The sequence below is a fragment of the Aplidium turbinatum genome, chromosome 17, assembly GCF_918807975.1.
Source record: "Aplidium turbinatum chromosome 17, kaAplTurb1.1, whole genome shotgun sequence".
Lineage (NCBI taxonomy): Eukaryota > Metazoa > Chordata > Ascidiacea > Aplousobranchia > Polyclinidae > Aplidium > Aplidium turbinatum.
The window spans coordinates 150,250-170,415 of record NC_137488.1 but is presented as its reverse complement, the minus strand read 5'-3'; positions in this window follow the sequence as shown (position 1 = coordinate 170,415).

The window sequence follows — 20,166 nt, the reverse complement described above, 5'->3', positions numbered from 1 at the left end:
TTTAATGACGTTAGTTTCAAACAAAAAGAATTAGACAGTTTCGCAAAAAAAAATTATTTTTCATTGTATGAAATGTCTTAGAAAAATTTTTGAAAATTTTTCTTGAAAAGACAATTTTTTTCAATAATTTTCACTTTTAGTACGTAAAAAAACTTTCTTAGACAATTTTTAATGACGTTAGTTTCAAACAAAAAGAATTAGACTGTTTCGCAAAAAAAAATTATTTTTCACTGTATGAAATGTCTTAGAAAAATTTTTTTGAAAAGACAATTTTTTTTCAATAATTTTCACTTTTAGTACGTAAAAAAACTTTCTTAGACAATATTTAATGACGTTAGTTTCAAACAAAACGAATTAGACAGTTTCGCAAAAAAAAATTATTTTTCACTGTATGAAATGTCTTGGAAAAATTTTTTTGAAAAGACAATTTTTTTTCAATAATTTTTATTTTTAGTACGTAAAAAAACTTTCTTAGACAATTTTTAATGACGTTAGTTTCAAACAAAACGAATTAGACAGTTTCGCAAAAAAAATTATTTTTCACTGTATGAAATGTCTTAGAAAAATTTTTTTGAAAAGACAATTTTTTTTCAATAATTTTCACTTTTAGTACGTAAAAAAACTTTCTTAGACAATTTTTAATGACGTTAGTTTCAAACAAAACGAATTAGACAGTTTCGCAAAAAAAAATTATTTTTTACTGTATGAAATAACTTGGAAAAATTTTTTTGAAAAGACAATTTTTTTTCAATAATTTTCACTTTTAGTACGTAAAAAAACTTTCTTAGACAATTTTTAATGACGTTAGTTTCAAACAAAAAGAATTAGACAGTTTCGCAAAAAAAAATTATTTTTCACTGTATGAAATGTCTTGGAAAAATTTTTGAAAATTTTTCTTGAAAAGAAAATTTTTTTCAATAATTTTCACTTTTAGTACGTAAAAAAGTTTTCTTAGACAATTTTTAATGACGTTAGTTTCAAACAAAAAGAATTAGACAGTTTCGCAAAAAAAAATTATTTTTCACTGTATGAAATGTCTTAGAAAAATTTTTTTGAAAAGACAATTTTTCTTCAATAATTTTCACTTTTAGTACGTAAAAAAACTTTCTTAGACAATTTTTAATGACGTTAGTTTCAAACAAAAAGAATTAGACAGTTTCGCAAAAAAAATCTATTTTTCACTGTATGAAATGTCTTAGAAAAATTTTTGAAAACTTTTTTTGAAAAGAAAATTTTTTTCAATAATTTTCACTTTTAGTACGTAAAAAAACTTTCTTAGACAATTTTTAATGACGTTAGTTTCAAACAAAAAGAATTAGACAGTTTCGCAAAAAAAAATTATTTTTCACTGTATGAAATGTCTTAGAAAAATATTTTTGAAAAGACAATTTTTTTTCAATAATTTTCACTTTTAGTACGTAAAAAAACTTTCTTAGACAATTTTTAATGACGTTAGTTTCAAACAAAAAGAATTAGACAGTTTCGCAAAAAAAAATTATTTTTCACGGTATGAAATGTCTTGGAAAAATTTTTTTGAAAAGAAAATTTTTTTTCAATAATTTTCACTTTTAGTACGTAAAAAAACTTTCTTAGACAATTTTTAATGACGTTAGTTTCAAACAAAACGAATTAGACAGTTTCGCAAAAAAAAATTATTTTTCACTGTATGAAATGTCTTAGAAAAATTTTTTTGAAAAGACAATTTTTTTTCAATAATTTTCACTTTTAGTACTTAAAAAAACTTTCTTAGACAATTTTTAATGACGTTAGTTTCAAACAAAAAGAATTAGACAGTTTCGCAAAAAAAAATTATTTTTCACTGTATGAAATGTCTTAGAAAAGTTTTTGAAAATTTTTCTTGAAAAGACAATTTTTTTCAATAATTTTCACTTTTAGTACGTAAAAAAACTTTCTTAGACAATTTTTAATGACGTTAGTTTCAAACAAAAAGAATTAGACAGTTTCGCAAAAAAAAATTATTTTTCACTGTATGAAATGTCTTAGAAAAATTTTTTTGAAAAGACAATTTTTTTTCAATAATTTTCACTTTTAGTACGTAAAAAAACTTTCTTAGACAATTTTTAATGACGTTAGTTTCAAACAAAACGAATTAGACAGTTTTGCAAAAAAAAATTATTTTTCACTGTATGAAATGTCTTGGAAAAATTTTTTTGAAAAGACAATTTTTTTTCAATAATTTTCATTTTTAGTACGTAAAAAAACTTTCTTAGACAATTTTTAATGACGTTAGTTTCAAACAAAACGAATTAGACAGTTTCGCAAAAAAAATTATTTTTCACTGTATGAAATGTCTTAGAAAAATTTTTTTGAAAAGAAAATTTTTTTTCAATAATTTTCACTTTTAGTACGTAAAAAAACTTTCTTAGACAATTTTTAATGACGTTAGTTTCAAACAAAACGAATTAGACAGTTTCGCAAAAAAAAATTATTTTTCACTGTATGAAATGTCTTGGAAAAATTTTTGAAAATTTTTCTTGAAAAGAAAATTTTTTTCAATAATTTTCACTTTTAGTACGTAAAAAAACTTTCTTAGACAATTTTTAATGACGTTAGTTTCAAACAAAAAGAATTAGACAGTTTCGCAAAAAAAAATTATTTTTCACTGTATGAAATGTCTTAGAAAAATTTTTTTGAAAAGACAATTTTTCTTCAATAATTTTCACTTTTAGTACGTAAAAAAACTTTCTTAGACAATTTTTAATGACGTTAGTTTCAAACAAAAAGAATTAGACAGTTTCGCAAAAAAAAATTATTTTTCACTGTATGAAATGTCTTAGAAAAATTTTTTTGAAAAGAAAATTTTTTTTCAATAATTTTCACTTTTAGTACGTAAAAAAACTTTCTTAGACAATTTTTAATGACGTTAGTTTCAAACAAAACGAATTAGACAGTTTCGCAAAAAAAAATTATTTTTCACTGTATGAAATGTCTTAGAAAAATTTTTGAAAATTTTTCTTGAAAAGAAAATTTTTTTCAATAATTTTCACTTTTAGTACGTAAAAAAACTTTCTTAGACAATTTTTAATGACGTTAGTTTCAAACAAAAAGAATTAGACAGTTTCGCAAAAAAAAATTATTTTTCACTGTATGAAATGTCTTGGAAAAATTTTTGAAAATTTTTCTTGAAAAGAAATTTTTTTTCAATAATTTTCACTTTTAGTACGTAAAAAAGTTTTCTTAGACAATTTTTAATGACGTTAGTTTCAAACAAAAAGAATTAGACAGTTTCGCAAAAAAAAATTAATTTTCACTGTATGAAATGTCTTAGAAAAATTTTTTTGAAAAGACAATTTTTCTTCAATAATTTTCACTTTTAGTACGTAAAAAAACTTTCTTAGACAATTTTTAATGACGTTAGTTTCAAACAAAAAGAATTAGACAGTTTCGCAAAAAAAAATTATTTTTCACTGTATGAAATGTCTTAGAAAAATTTTTTTGAAAAGAAAATTTTTTTTCAATAATTTTCACTTTTAGTACGTAAAAAAACTTTCTTAGACAATTTTTAATGACGTTAGTTTCAAACAAAACGAATTAGACAGTTTCGCAAAAAAAAATTATTTTTCACTGTATGAAATGTCTTAGAAAAATTTTTGAAAATTTTTCTTGAAAAGAAAATTTTTTTCAATAATTTTCACTTTTAGTACGTAAAAAAACTTTCTTAGACAATTTTTAATGACGTTAGTTTCAAACAAAAAGAATTAGACAGTTTCGCAAAAAAAAATTATTTTTCACTGTATGAAATGTCTTAGAAAAATTTTTTTGAAAAGACAATTTTTTTTCAATAATTTTCACTTTTAGTACGTAAAAAAACTTTCTTAGACAATTTTTAATGACGTTAGTTTCAAACAAAACGAATTAGACAGTTTCGCAAAAAAAAAATTATTTTTCATTGTATGAAATGTCTTAGAAAAATTTTTTTGAAAAGACAATTTTTTTTCAATAATTTTCACTTTTAGTACGTAAAAAAACTTTCTTAGACAATTTTTAATGACGTTAGTTTCAAACAAAAAGAATTAGACAGTTTCGCAAAAAAAAATTATTTTTCACTGTATGAAATGTCTTGGAAAAATTTTTTTGAAAAGAAAATTTTTTTTCAATAATTTTCACTTTTAGTACGTAAAAAAACTTTCTTAGACAATTTTTAATGACGTTAGTTTCAAACAAAACGAATTAGACAGTTTCGCAAAAAAAAATTATTTTTCACTGTATGAAATGTCTTAGAAAAATTTTTTTGAAAAGACAATTTTTTTTCAATAATTTTCACTTTTAGTACGTAAAAAATCTTTCTTAGACAATTTTTAATGACGTTAGTTTCAAACAATAAGAATTAGACAGTTTCGCAAAAAAAAATTATTTTTCACTGTATGAAATGTCTTAGAAAAGTTTTTGAAAATTTTTCTTGAAAAGACAATTTTTTTCAATAATTTTCACTTTTAGTACGTAAAAAAACTTTCTTAGACAATTTTTAATGACGTTAGTTTCAAACAAAAAGAATTAGACAGTTTCGAAAAAAAAATTATTTTTCACTGTATGAAATGTCTTAGAAAAATTTTTTTGAAAAGAAAATTTTTTTTCAATAATTTTCACTTTTAGTACGTAAAAAAACTTTCTTAGACAATTTTTAATGACGTTAGTTTCAAACAAAACGAATTAGACAGTTTCGCAAAAAAAAATTATTTTTCACTGTATGAAATGTCTTAGAAAAATTTTTGAAACTTTTTCTTGAAAAGAAAATTTTTTTCAATAATTTTCACTTTTAGTACGTAAAAAAACTTTCTTAGACAATTTTTAATGACGTTAGTTTCAAACAAAAAGAATTAGACAGTTTCGCAAAAAAAAATTATTTTTCACTGTATGAAATGTCTTGGAAAAATTTTTGAAAATTTTTCTTGAAAAGAAATTTTTTTTCAATAATTTTCACTTTTAGTACGTAAAAAAGTTTTCTTAGACAATTTTTAATGACGTTAGTTTCAAACAAAAAGAATTAGACAGTTTCGCAAAAAAAAATTAATTTTCACTGTATGAAATGTCTTAGAAAAATTTTTTTGAAAAGACAATTTTTCTTCAATAATTTTCACTTTTAGTACGTAAAAAAACTTTCTTAGACAATTTTTAATGACGTTAGTTTCAAACAAAAAGAATTAGACAGTTTCGCAAAAAAAAATTATTTTTCACTGTATGAAATGTCTTAGAAAAATTTTTTTGAAAAGAAAATTTTTTTTCAATAATATTCAATTTTAGTACGTAAAAAAACTTTCTTAGACAATTTTTAATGACGTTAGTTTCAAACAAAACGAATTAGACAGTTTCGCAAAAAAAAATTATTTTTCACTGTATGAAATGTCTTAGAAAAATTTTTGAAAATTTTTCTTGAAAAGAAAATTTTTTTCAATAATTTTCACTTTTAGTACGTAAAAAAACTTTCTTAGACAATTTTTAATGACGTTAGTTTCAAACAAAAAGAATTAGACAGTTTCGCAAAAAAAAATTATTTTTCACTGTATGAAATGTCTTAGAAAAATTTTTTTGAAAAGACAATTTTTTTTCAATAATTTTCACTTTTAGTACGTAAAAAAACTTTCTTAGACAATTTTTAATGACGTTAGTTTCAAACAAAACGAATTAGACAGTTTCGCAAAAAAAAAATTATTTTTCATTGTATGAAATGTCTTAGAAAAATTTTTTTGAAAAGACAATTTTTTTTCAATAATTTTCACTTTTAGTACGTAAAAAAACTTTCTTAGACAATTTTTAATGACGTTAGTTTCAAACAAAAAGAATTAGACAGTTTCGCAAAAAAAAATTATTTTTCACTGTATGAAATGTCTTGGAAAAATTTTTTTGAAAAGAAAATTTTTTTTCAATAATTTTCACTTTTAGTACGTAAAAAAACTTTCTTAGACAATTTTTAATGACGTTAGTTTCAAACAAAACGAATTAGACAGTTTCGCAAAAAAAAATTATTTTTCACTGTATGAAATGTCTTAGAAAAATTTTTTTGAAAAGACAATTTTTTTTCAATAATTTTCACTTTTAGTACGTAAAAAATCTTTCTTAGACAATTTTTAATGACGTTAGTTTCAAACAATAAGAATTAGACAGTTTCGCAAAAAAAAATTATTTTTCACTGTATGAAATGTCTTAGAAAAGTTTTTGAAAATTTTTCTTGAAAAGACAATTTTTTTCAATAATTTTCACTTTTAGTACGTAAAAAAACTTTCTTAGACAATTTTTAATGACGTTAGTTTCAAACAAAAAGAATTAGACAGTTTCGAAAAAAAAATTATTTTTCACTGTATGAAATGTCTTAGAAAAATTTTTTTGAAAAGACAATTTTTTTTCAATAATTTTCACTTTTAGTACGTAAAAAAACTTTCTTAGACAATTTTTAATGACGTTAGTTTCAAACAAAACGAATTAGACAGTTTCGCAAAAAAAAATTATTTTTCACTGTATGAAATGTCTTGGAAAAATTTTTTTGAAAAGACAATTTTTTTTCAATAATTTTCACTTTTAGTACGTAAAAAAACTTTCTTAGACAGTTTTTAATGACGTTAGTTTCAAACAAAAAGATTTTGACAGTTTCGCAAAAAAAAATTATTTTTCACTGTATGAAATGTCTTAGAAAAATTTTTTTGAAAAGACAATTTTTTTTCAATAATTTTCACTTTTAGTACGTAAAAAAACTTTCTTAGACAATTTTTAATGACGTTAGTTTCAAACAAAACGAATTAGACAGTTTCGCAAAAAAAAATTATTTTTCACTGTATGAAATGTCTTAGAAAAATTTTTTTGAAAAGACAATTTTTTTCAATAATTTTCACGTTTAGTACTTAAAAAAACTTTCTTAGACAATTTTTAATGACGTTAGTTTCAAACAAAACGAATTAGACAGTTTCGCAAAAAAAAATTATTTTTCACTGTATGAAATGTCTTAGAAAAGTTTTTTTGAAAAGACAATTTTTTTTCAATAATTTTCACTTTTAGTACTTAAAAAAACTTTCTTAGACAATTTTTAATGACGTTAGTTTCAAACAAAACGAATTAGACAGTTTCGCAAAAAAAAATTATTTTTCACTGTATGAAATGTCTTAGAAAAAATTTTTTGAAAAGAAATTTTTTTTCAATAATTTTCACTTTTAGTACGTAAAAAAACTTTCTTAGACAATTTTTAATGACGTTAGTTTCAAACAAAAAGAATTAGACAGTTTCGCAAAAAAAAATTATTTTTCACTGTATGAAATGTCTTGGAAAAATTTTTGAAAATTTTTCTTGAAAAGAAAATTTTTTTCAATAATTTTCACTTTTAGTACGTAAAAAAGTTTTCTTAGACAATTTTTAATGACGTTAGTTTCAAACAAAAAGAATTAGACAGTTTCGCAAAAAAAAATTATTTTTCACTGTATGAAATGTCTTAGAAAAATTTTTTTGAAAAGACAATTTTTCTTCAATAATTTTCACTTTTAGTACGTAAAAAAACTTTCTTAGACAATTTTTAATGACGTTAGTTTCAAACAAAAAGAATTAGACAGTTTCGCAAAAAAAATCTATTTTTCACTGTATGAAATGTCTTAGAAAAATTTTTGAAAACTTTTTTTGAAAAGAAAATTTTTTTCAATAATTTTCACTTTTAGTACGTAAAAAAACTTTCTTAGACAATTTTTAATGACGTTAGTTTCAAACAAAAAGAATTAGACAGTTTCGCAAAAAAAAATTATTTTTCACTGTATGAAATGTCTTAGAAAAATATTTTTGAAAAGACAATTTTTTTTCAATAATTTTCACTTTTAGTACGTAAAAAAACTTTCTTAGACAATTTTTAATGACGTTAGTTTCAAACAAAAAGAATTAGACAGTTTCGCAAAAAAAAAATTATTTTTCACGGTATGAAATGTCTTGGAAAAATTTTTTTGAAAAGAAAATTGTTTTTCAATAATTTTCACTTTTAGTACGTAAAAAAACTTTCTTAGACAATTTTTAATGACGTTAGTTTCAAACAAAACGAATTAGACAGTTTCGCAAAAAAAAATTATTTTTTACTGTATGAAATGTCTTAGAAAAATTTTTTGAAAAGACAATTTTTTTTCAATAATTTTCACTTTTAGTACGTAAAAAAAACTTTCTTAGACAATTTTTAATGACGTTAGTTTCAAACAAAAAGAATTAGACAGTTTCGCAAAAAAAAATTATTTTTCATTGTATGAAATGTCTTAGAAAAATTTTTGAAAATTTTTCTTGAAAAGACAATTTTTTTCAATAATTTTCACTTTTAGTACGTAAAAAAACTTTCTTAGACAATTTTTAATGACGTTAGTTTCAAACAAAAAGAATTAGACAGTTTCGCAAAAAAAAATTATTTTTCACTGTATGAAATGTCTTAGAAAAATTTTTTTGAAAAGACAATTTTTTTTCAATAATTTTCACTTTTAGTACGTAAAAAAACTTTCTTAGACAATATTTAATGACGTTAGTTTCAAACAAAACGAATTAGACAGTTTCGCAAAAAAAATTATTTTTCACTGTATGAAATGTCTTGGAAAAATTTTTTTGAAAAGACAATTTTTTTTCAATAATTTTCATTTTTAGTACGTAAAAAAACTTTCTTAGACAATTTTTATGACGTTAGTTTCAAACAAAACGAATTAGACAGTTTCGCAAAAAAAATTATTTTTCACTGTATGAAATGTCTTAGAAAATTTTTTTGAAAAGACAATTTTTTTTCAATAATTTTCACTTTTAGTACGTAAAAAAACTTTCTTAGACAATTTTTAATGACGTTAGTTTCAAACAAAACGAATTAGACAGTTTCGCAAAAAAAAATTATTTTTTCACTGTATGAAATAACTTGGAAAAATTTTTTTGAAAAGACAATTTTTTTTCAATAATTTTCAATTTTAGTACGTAAAAAAACTTTCTTAAACAGTTTTTAATGACGTTAGTTTCAAACAAAAGAATTAGACAGTTTCTCAAAAAAAAATTATTTTTCACTGTATGAAATGTCTTAGAAAAATTTTTTTGAAAAGACAATTTTTTTTCAATAATTTTCACTTTTAGTACTTAAAAAAACTTTCTTAGACAATTTTTAATGACGTTAGTTTCAAACAAAAAGAATTAGACAGCTTCGCAAAAAAAAATTATTTTTCACTGTATGAAATGTCTTAGAAAAATTTTTTTGAAAAGTTAGTTAATTTTTTTTCAATAATTTTCACTTTTAGTACGTAAAAAAACTTTCTTAGACCATTTTTAATGACGTTAGTTTCAAACAAAACGAATTAGACAGTTTCGCAAAAAAAATTATTTTTCACTGTATGAAATGTCTTAGAAAAATTTTTTTGAAAAGACAATTTTTTTTCAATAATTTTCACTTTTAGTACTTAAAAAAACTTTCTTAGACAATTTTTAATGACGTTAGTTTCAAACAAAAAGAATTAGACAGTTTCGCAAAAAAAAATTATTTTTCACTGTATGAAATGTCTTAGAAAAATTTTTTTGAAAAGACAATTTTTTTTCAATAATTTTCACTTTTAGTACGTAAAAAAACTTTCTTAGACAACTTTTAATGACGTTAGTTTCAAACAAAACGAATTAGACAGTTTCGCAAAAAAAAATTATTTTTCACTGTATGAAATGTCTTGGAAAAATTTTTTTGAAAAGACAATTTTTTTTCAATAATTTTCACTTTTAGTACGTAAAAAAACTTTCTTAGACAGTTTTTAATGACGTTAGTTTCAAACAAAAAGAATTAGACAGTTTCTCAAAAAAAAATTATTTTTCACTGTATGAAATGTCTTAGAAAAATTTTTTTGAAAAGACAATTTTCTTTCAATAATTTTCACTTTTAGTACTTAAAAAAACTTTCTTAGACAATTTTTAATGACGTTAGTTTCAAACAAAAAGAATTAGACAGTTTCGCAAAAAAAAATTATTTTTCACTGTATGAAATGTCTTAGAAAAATTTTTGAAATTTTTTCTTGAAAAGAATATTTTTTTCAATAATTTTCACTTTTAGTACGTAAAAAAACTTTCTTAGACAATTTTTAATGACGTTAGTTTCAAACAAAAAGAATTAGACAGTTTCGCAAAAAAAAATTATTTTTCACTGTATGAAATGTCTTAGAAAAATTTTTTTGAAAAGACAATTTTTTTTCAATAATTTTCACTTTTAGTACGTAAAAAAACTTTCTTAGACAATTTTTAATTAAGTTAGTTTCAAACAAAAAAAATTAGACAGTTTCGCAAAAAAAAATTATTTTTCACTGTATGAAATGTCTTAAAAAAAGTTTTGAAAATTTTTATTAAAAAAAAAATTTTTTTTCAATTATTTTCACTTTTAGTACGTAAAAAAGCTTTCTTAGACAATTTTTAATGACGTTAGTTTCAAACAAAAAGAATTAGACAGTTTCGCAAACAAAAATTATTTTTCACTGTATGAAATGTCTTAGAAAAATTTTTGAAAATTTTTTTTGAAAAGACATTTTTTTTCAATAATTTTCACTTTTAGTACGTAAAAAAACTTTCTTAGACAATTTTTAATGACGTTAGTTTCAAACAAAAAGAATTAGACAGTTTCGCAAAAAAAAAATTATTTTTGACTGTATGAAATGTCTTTGAAAAATTTTTGAAATTTTTTTGGAAAAGAAAATTTTTTTTCAATAATTTTCACTTTTAGTACGTAAAAAAACTTTCTTAGACAATTTGTAATGACGTTAGTTTCAAACAAAACGAATTAGACAGTTTCGCAAGAAAAAAAATATTTTTCACTGTATGAAATGTCTTAGAAAAATTTTTTTGAAAAGAAAATTTTTTTTCAATAATTTTCACTTTTAGTACGTAAAAAAACTTTCTTAGACAATTTTTAATGACGTTAGTTTCAAACAAAACGAATTAGACAGTTTCGCAAAAAAAAATTATTTTTCACTGTATGAAATGTCTTAGAAAAATTTTTTTGAAAAGACAGTTTTTTTTCAATGATTTTCACTTTTAGTACTTAAAAAAACTTTCTTAGACAATTTTTAATGACGTTAGTTTCAAACAAAAGAATTAGACAGTTTCACAAAAAAAAATTATTTTTCACTGTATGAAATGTCTTAGAAAAATTTTTTTGAAAAGACAATTTTTTTTCAATAATTTTCACTTTTAGTACTTAAAAAAACTTTCTTAGACAATTTTTAATGACGTTAGTTTCAAACAAAAGAATTAGACAGTTTCGCAAAAAAAAATTATTTTTCACTGTATGAAATGTCTTAGAAAAATTTTTGAAAATTTTTCTTGAAAAGAAAATTTTTTTCAATAATTTTCACTTTTAGTACGTAAAAAAACTTTCTTAGACAATTTTTAATGTCGTTAGTTTCAAACAAAAAGAATTAGACAGTTTCGCAAAAAAAAATTATTTTTCACTGTATGAAATGTCTTAGAAAACTTTTTTTGAAAAGACAATTTTTTTCAATAATTTTCACTTTTAGTACGTAAAAAAACTTTCTTAGACAATTTTTAATTAAGTTAGTTTCAAACAAAAAAAATTAGACAGTTTCGCAAAAAAAAATTATTTTTCACTGTATGAAATGTCTTGGAAAAATTTTTTTGAAAAGACAATTTTTTTTCAATAATTTTCACTTTTAGTACGTAAAAAAACTTTCTTAGACAATTTTTAATGACGTTAGTTTCAAACAAAAAGAATTAGACAGTTTCGCAAAAAAAAATTATTTTTCACTGTATGAAATGTCTTAAAAAAAGTTTTGAAAATTTTTATTAAAAAGAAAATTTTTTTTCAATTATTTTCACTTTTAGTACGTAAAAAAGCTTTCTTAGACAATTTTTAATGACGTTAGTTTCAAACAAAAAGAATTAGACAGTTTCGCAAAAAAAAATTATTTTTCACTGTATGAAATGTCTTAGAAAAATTTTTGAAAATTTTTTTTGAAAAGACAATTTTTTTCAATAAATTTCACTTTTAGTACGTAAAAAAACTTTCTTAGACAATTTGTAATGACGTTAGTTTCAAACAAAAAGAATTAGACAGTTTCGCAAAAAAAAATTATTTTTGACTGTATGATGTGTCTTTGAAAAATTTTTGAAATTTTTTTGGAAAAGAAAATTTTTTTTCAATAATTTTCACTTTTAGTACGTAAAAAAACTTTCTTAGACAATTTGTAATGACGTTAGTTTCAAACAAAAAGAATTAGACAGTTTCGCAAGAAAAAAAATATTTTTCACTGTATGAAATGTCTTAGAAAAATTCTTTTGAAAAGACAATGTTTTTTCAATAATTTTCACTTTTAGTACGTAAAAAACCTTTCTTAGACAATTTTTAATGACGTTAGTTTCAAACAAAAAGAATTAGACAGTTTCGCAAAAAAAAATTAGTTTTCACTGTATGAAATGTCTTGGAAAAATTTTTTTGAAAAGACAATTTTTTTTCAATAATTTTCACTTTTAGTACGTAAAACAACTTCCTTAGACAGTTTTTAATGACGTTAGTTTCAAACAAAAAGATTTTGACAGTTTCGCAAAAAAAAATTAGTTTTCACTGTATGAAATGTCTTAGAAAAGTTTTTTTGAAAAGACAATTTTTTTTCAATAATTTTCACTTTTAGTACTTAAAAAAGCTTTCTTAGACAATTTTTAATGACGTTAGTTTCAAACAAAACGAATTAGACAGTTTCGCAAAAAAAAATTATTTTTCACTGTATGAAATGTCTTAGAAAAATTTTTTTGAAAAGACAATTTTTTTTCAATAATTTTCACTTTTAGTACTTAAAAAAACTTTCTTAGACAATTTTTAATGTCGTTAGTTTCAAACAAAAAGAATTAGACAGTTTCGCAAAAAAAAATTATTTTTCACTGTATGAAATGTCTTAGAAAACTTTTTTTGAAAAGACAATTTTTTTCAATAATTTTCACTTTTAGTACGTAAAAAAACTTTCTTAGACAATTTTTAATGACGTTAGTTTCAAACAAAAAGAATTAGACGGTTTCGCAAAAAAAAATTATTTTCCCTGTATGAAATGTCTTAGAAAAATTTTTTTGAAAAGAAAAGTTTTTTTCAATAATTTTCACTTTTAGTACGTAAAAAAACTTTCTTAGACAATTTTTAATGACGTTAGTTTCAAACAAAACGAATTAGACAGTTTCGCAAAAAAAAAATTATTTTTCACTGTATGAAATGTCTTAGAAAAATTTTTTTGAAAAGAAAATTTTTTTTCAATAGTTTTCCCTTTTAGTACTTAAAAAAACTTTCTTAGACAATTTTTAATGACGTTAGTTTCAAACAAAAAGAATTAGACAGTTTCGCAAAAAAAAATTATTTTTCACTGTATGAAATGTCTTAGAAAAGTTTTTTTTGGAAAAGAAAATTTTTTTCAATAATTTTCACTTTTAGTACGTAAAAAAACTTTCTTAGACAATTTTTAATGACGTTAGTTTCAAACAAAACGAATTAGACAGTTTCGCAAAAAAAAATTGTTTTTCACTGTATGAAATGTCTTAGAAAAATTTTTTTGAAAAGACAATTTTTTTTCAATAATTTTCACTTTTAGTACTTAAAAAAACTTTCTTAGACAATTTTTATAGACGTTAGTTTCAAACAAAAAGAATTAGACAGTTTCGCAAAAAAAAATTATTTTTCACTGTATGAAATGTCTTAGAAAAATTTTTGAAAATTTTTTTGAAAAGACAATGTTTTTTCAATAATTTTCACTTTTAGTACGTAAAAAAACTTTCTTAGACAATTTTTAATGACGTTAGTTTCAAACAAAAAGAATTAGACAGTTTCGCAAAAAAAAATTATTTTTCACTGTATGAAATGTCTTAGAAAAATTTTTTTGAAAAGATAATTTTTTTTCAATAATTTTCACTTTTAGTACGTAAAAAAACTTTCTTAGACAATTTTTAATGACGTTAGTTTCAAACAAAACGAATTAGACAGTTTCGCAAAAAAAAATTATTTTTCACTGTATGAAATGTCTTGGAAAAATTTTTTTGAAAAGAAAATTTTTTTTCAATAATTTTCACTTTTAGTACGTAAAAAAACTTTCTTAGACAATTTTTAATGACGTTAGTTTCAAACAAATCGAATTAGACAGTTTCGCAAAAAAAAATTATTTTTCACTGTATGAAATGTCTTAGAAAAATTTTTGAAAATTTTTCTTGAAAAGAAAATTTTTTTCAATAATTTTCACTTTTAGTACGTAAAAAAACTTTCTTAGACAATTTTTAATGACGTTAGTTTCAAACAAAAAGAATTAGACAGTTTCGCAAAAAAAAATTATTTTTCACTGTATGAAATGTCTTAGAAAAATTTTTTTGAAAAGACAATTTTTTTTCAATAATTTTCACTTTTAGTACGTAAAAAAACTTTCTTAGACAATTTTTAATGACGTTAGTTTCAAACAAAAAGAATTAGACAGTTTCGTAAAAAAAAATTATTTTTCACTGTATGAAATGTCTTAGAAAAATTTTTTTGAAAAGACAATTTTTTTTCAATAATTTTCACTTTTAGTACGTAAAAAAACTTTCTTAGACAATTTTTAATGACGTTAGTTTCAAACAAAACGAATTAGACAGTTTCGCAAAAAAAAATTATTTTTCACTGTATGAAATGTCTTAGAAAAATTTTTGAAAATTTTTCTTGAAAAGAAAATTTTTTTCAATAATTTTCACTTTTAGTACGTAAAAAAACTTTCTTAGACAATTTTTAATGACGTTAGTTTCAAACAAAAAGAATTAGACAGTTTCGCAAAAAAAAATTATTTTTCACTGTATGAAATGTCTTAGAAAAATTTTTTTGAAAAGACAATTTTTTTTCAATAATTTTCACTTTTAGTACGTAAAAAAACTTTCTTAGACAATTTTTAATGACGTTAGTTTCAAACAAAAAGAATTAGACAGTTTCGCAAAAAAAAATTATTTTTCACTGTATGAAATGTCTTGGAAAAATTTTTTTGAAAAGAAAATTTTTTTTCAATAATTTTCACTTTTAGTACGTAAAAAAACTTTCTTAGACAATTTTTAATGACGTTAGTTTCAAACAAAACGAATTAGACAGTTTCGCAAAAAAAAATTATTTTTCACTGTATGAAATGTCTTAGAAAAATTTTTTTGAAAAGACAATTTTTTTTCAATAATTTTCACTTTTAGTACGTAAAAAAACTTTCTTAGACAATTTTTAATGACGTTAGTTTCAAACAATAAGAATTAGACAGTTTCGCAAAAAAAAATTATTTTTCACTGTATGAAATGTCTTAGAAAAATTTTTGAAAATTTTTCTTGAAAAGACAATTTTTTTCAATAATTTTCACTTTTAGTACGTAAAAAAACTTTCTTAGACAATTTTTAATGACGTTAGTTTCAAACAAAAAGAATTAGACAGTTTCGAAAAAAAATTATTTTTCACTGTATGAAATGTCTTAGAAAAATTTTTTTGAAAAGACAATTTTTTTTCAATAATTTTCACTTTTAGTACGTAAAAAAACTTTCTTAGACAATTTTTAATGACGTTAGTTTCAAACAAAACGAATTAGACAGTTTCGCAAAAAAAAATTATTTTTCACTGTATGAAATGTCTTGGAAAAATTTTTTTGAAAAGACAATTTTTTTTCAATAATTTTCACTTTTAGTACGTAAAACAACTTTCTTAGACAGTTTTTAATGACGTTAGTTTCAAACAAAAAGATTTTGACAGTTTCGCAAAAAAAAATTATTTTTCACTGTATGAAATGTCTTAGAAAAATTTTTTTGAAAAGACAATTTTTTTTCAATAATTTTCACTTTTAGTACGTAAAAAAACTTTCTTAGACAATTTTTAATGACGTTAGTTTCAAACAAAAAGAATTAGACAGTTTCGCAAAAAAAAATTATTTTTCACTGTATGAAATGTCTTAGAAAAGTTTTTTTTGGAAAAGAAAATTTTTTTCAATAATTTTCACTTTTAGTACGTAAAAAAACTTTCTTAGACAATTTTTAATGACGTTAGTTTCAAACAAAACGAATTAGACAGTTTCGCAAAAAAAAATTGTTTTTCACTGTATGAAATGTCTTAGAAAAGTTTTTTTGAAAAGACAATTTTTTTTCAATAATTTTCACTTTTAGTACTTAAAAAAACTTTCTTAGACAATTTTTATAGACGTTAGTTTCAAACAAAAAGAATTAGACAGTTTCGCAAAAAAAAATTATTTTTCACTGTATGAAATGTCTTAGAAAAATTTTTGAAAATTTTTTTGAAAAGACAATGTTTTTTCAATAATTTTCACTTTTAGTACGTAAAAAAACTTTCTTAGACAATTTTTAATGACGTTAGTTTCAAACAAAAAGAATTAGACAGTTTCGCAAAAAAAAATTATTTTTCACTGTATGAAATGTCTTAGAAAAATTTTTTTGAAAAGATAATTTTTTTTCAATAATTTTCACTTTTAGTACGTAAAAAAACTTTCTTAGACAATTTTTAATGACGTTAGTTTCAAACAAAAAGAATTAGACAGTTTCGCAAAAAAAAATTATTTTTCACTGTATGAAATGTCTTGGAAAAATTTTTTTGAAAAGAAAATTTTTTTTCAATAATTTTCACTTTTAGTACGTAAAAAAACTTTCTTAGACAATTTTTAATGACGTTAGTTTCAAACAAATCGAATTAGACAGTTTCGCAAAAAAAAATTATTTTTCACTGTATGAAATGTCTTAGAAAAATTTTTGAAAATTTTTCTTGAAAAGAAAATTTTTTTCAATAATTTTCACTTTTAGTACGTAAAAAAACTTTCTTAGACAATTTTTAATGACGTTAGTTTCAAACAAAAAGAATTAGACAGTTTCGCAAAAAAAAATTATTTTTCACTGTATGAAATGTCTTAGAAAAATTTTTTTGAAAAGACAATTTTTTTTCAATAATTTTCACTTTTAGTACGTAAAAAAGCTTTCTTAGACAATTTTTAATGACGTTAGTTTCAAACAAAAAGAATTAGACAGTTTCGTAAAAAAAAATTATTTTTCACTGTATGAAATGTCTTAGAAAAATTTTTTTGAAAAGACAATTTTTTTTCAATAATTTTCACTTTTAGTACGTAAAAAAACTTTCTTAGACAATTTTTAATGACGTTAGTTTCAAACAAAAAGAATTAGACAGTTTCGCAAAAAAAAAATTATTTTTCACGGTATGAAATGTCTTGGAAAAATTTTTTTGAAAAGAAAATTTTTTTTCAATAATTTTCACTTTTAGTACGTAAAAAAACTTTCTTAGACAATTTTTAATGACGTTAGTTTCAAACAAAACGAATTAGACAGTTTCGCAAAAAAAAATTATTTTTTACTGTATGAAATGTCTTAGAAAAATTTTTTTGAAAAGACAATTTTTTTTCAATAATTTTCACTTTTAGTACGTAAAAAAACTTTCTTAGACAATTTTTAATGACGTTAGTTTCAAACAAAAAGAATTAGACAGTTTCGCAAAAAAAAATTATTTTTCATTGTATGAAATGTCTTAGAAAAATTTTTGAAAATTTTTCTTGAAAAGACAATTTTTTTCAATAATTTTCACTTTTAGTACGTAAAAAAACTTTCTTAGACAATTTTTAATGACGTTAGTTTCAAACAAAAAGAATTAGACTGTTTCGCAAAAAAAAATTATTTTTCACTGTATGAAATGTCTTAGAAAAATTTTTTTGAAAAGACAATTTTTTTTCAATAATTTTCACTTTTAGTACGTAAAAAAACTTTCTTAGACAATATTTAATGACGTTAGTTTCAAACAAAACGAATTAGACAGTTTCGCAAAAAAAAATTATTTTTCACTGTATGAAATGTCTTGGAAAAATTTTTTTGAAAAGACAATTTTTTTTCAATAATTTTTATTTTTAGTACGTAAAAAAACTTTCTTAGACAATTTTTAATGACGTTAGTTTCAAACAAAACGAATTAGACAGTTTCGCAAAAAAAATTATTTTTCACTGTATGAAATGTCTTAGAAAAATTTTTTTGAAAAGACAATTTTTTTTCAATAATTTTCACTTTTAGTACGTAAAAAAACTTTCTTAGACAATTTTTAATGACGTTAGTTTCAAACAAAACGAATTAGACAGTTTCGCAAAAAAAAATTATTTTTTACTGTATGAAATAACTTGGAAAAATTTTTTTGAAAAGACAATTTTTTTTCAATAATTTTCAATTTTAGTACGTAAAAAAACTTTCTTAAACAGTTTTTAATGACGTTAGTTTCAAACAAAAAGAATTAGACAGTTTCGCAAAAAAAAATTATTTTTCACTGTATGAAATGTCTTAGAAAAATTTTTTTTGAAAAGACAATTTTTTTTCAATAATTTTCACTTTTAGTACTTAAAAAAACTTTCTTAGACAATTTTTAATGACGTTAGTTTCAAACAAAAAGAATTAGACAGCTTCGCAAAAAAAAATTATTTTTCACTGTATGAAATGTCTTAGAAAAATTTTTTTGAAAAGTTAATTTTTTTTCAATAATTTTCACTTTTAGTACGTAAAAAAACTTTCTTAGACCATTTTTAATGACGTTAGTTTCAAACAAAACGAATTAGACAGTTTCGCAAAAAAAATTATTTTTCACTGTATGAAATGTCTTAGAAAAATTTTTTTGAAAAGACAATTTTTTTTCAATAATTTTCACTTTTAGTACGTAAAAAAACTTTCTTAGACAATTTTTAATGACGTTAGTTTCAAACAAAAAGAATTAGACAGTTTCGCAAAAAAAATTATTTTTCACTGTATGAAATGTCTTAGAAAAATTTTTTTGAAAAGTTAATTTTTTATCAATAATTTTCACTTTTAGTACGTAAAAAAACTTTCTTAGACAATTTTTAATGACGTTAGTTTCAAACAAAACGAATTAGACAGTTTCGCAAAAAAAAATTATTTTTCACTGTATGAAATGTCTTAGAAAAATTTTTTTGAATAGACAAGGTTTTTTCAATAATTTTCACTTTTAGTACGTAAAAAAACTTTCTTAGACAATTTTTAATGTCGTTAGTTTCAAACAAAACGAATTAGACAGTTTCACAAAAAAAAATTATTTTTCACTGTATGAAATGTCTTAGAAAAATTTTTTTGAAAAGACAATTTTTTTTCAATAATTTTCACTTTTAGTACTTAAAAAAACTTTCTTAGACAATTTTTAATGACGTTAGTTTCAAACAAAAAGAATTAGACAGTTTCGCAAAAAAAAATTATTTTTCACTGTATGAAATGTCTTAGAAAAATTTTTTTGAAAAGACAATTTTTTTTCAATAATTTTCACTTTTAGTACGTAAAAAAACTTTCTTAGACAACTTTTAATGACGTTAGTTTCAAACAAAACGAATTAGACAGTTTCGCAAAAAAAAATTATTTTTCACTGTATGAAATGTCTTGGAAAAATTTTTTTGAAAAGACAATTTTTTTTCAATAATTTTCACTTTTAGTACGTAAAAAAACTTTCTTAGACAGTTTTTAATGACGTTAGTTTCAAACAAAAAGAATTAGACAGTTTCTCAAAAAAAAATTATTTTTCACTGTATGAAATGTCTTAGAAAAATTTTTTTGAAAAGACAATTTTCTTTCAATAATTTTCACTTTTAGTACTTAAAAAAACTTTCTTAGACAATTTTTAATGACGTTAGTTTCAAACAAAAAGAATTAGACAGTTTCGCAAAAAAAAATTATTTTTCACTGTATGAAATGTCTTAGAAAAATTTTTGAAATTTTTTCTTGAAAAGAATATTTTTTTCAATAATTTTCACTTTTAGTACGTAAAAAAACTTTCTTAGACAATTTTTAATGACGTTAGTTTCAAACAAAAAGAATTAGACAGTTTCGCAAAAAAAAATTATTTTTCACTGTATGAAATGTCTTAGAAAAATTTTTTTGAAAAGACAATTTTTTTTCAATAATTTTCACTTTTAGTACGTAAAAAAACTTTCTTAGACAATTTTTAATTAAGTTAGTTTAAAAAAAAAAAAATTAGACAGTTTCGCAAAAAAAAATTATTTTTCACTGTATGAAATGTCTTAAAAAAAGTTTTGAAAATTTTTATTAAAAAAAAAATTTTTTTTCAATTATTTTCACTTTTAGTACGTAAAAAAGCTTTCTTAGACAATTTTTAATGACGTTAGTTTCAAACAAAAAGAATTAGACAGCTTCACAAACAAAAATTAT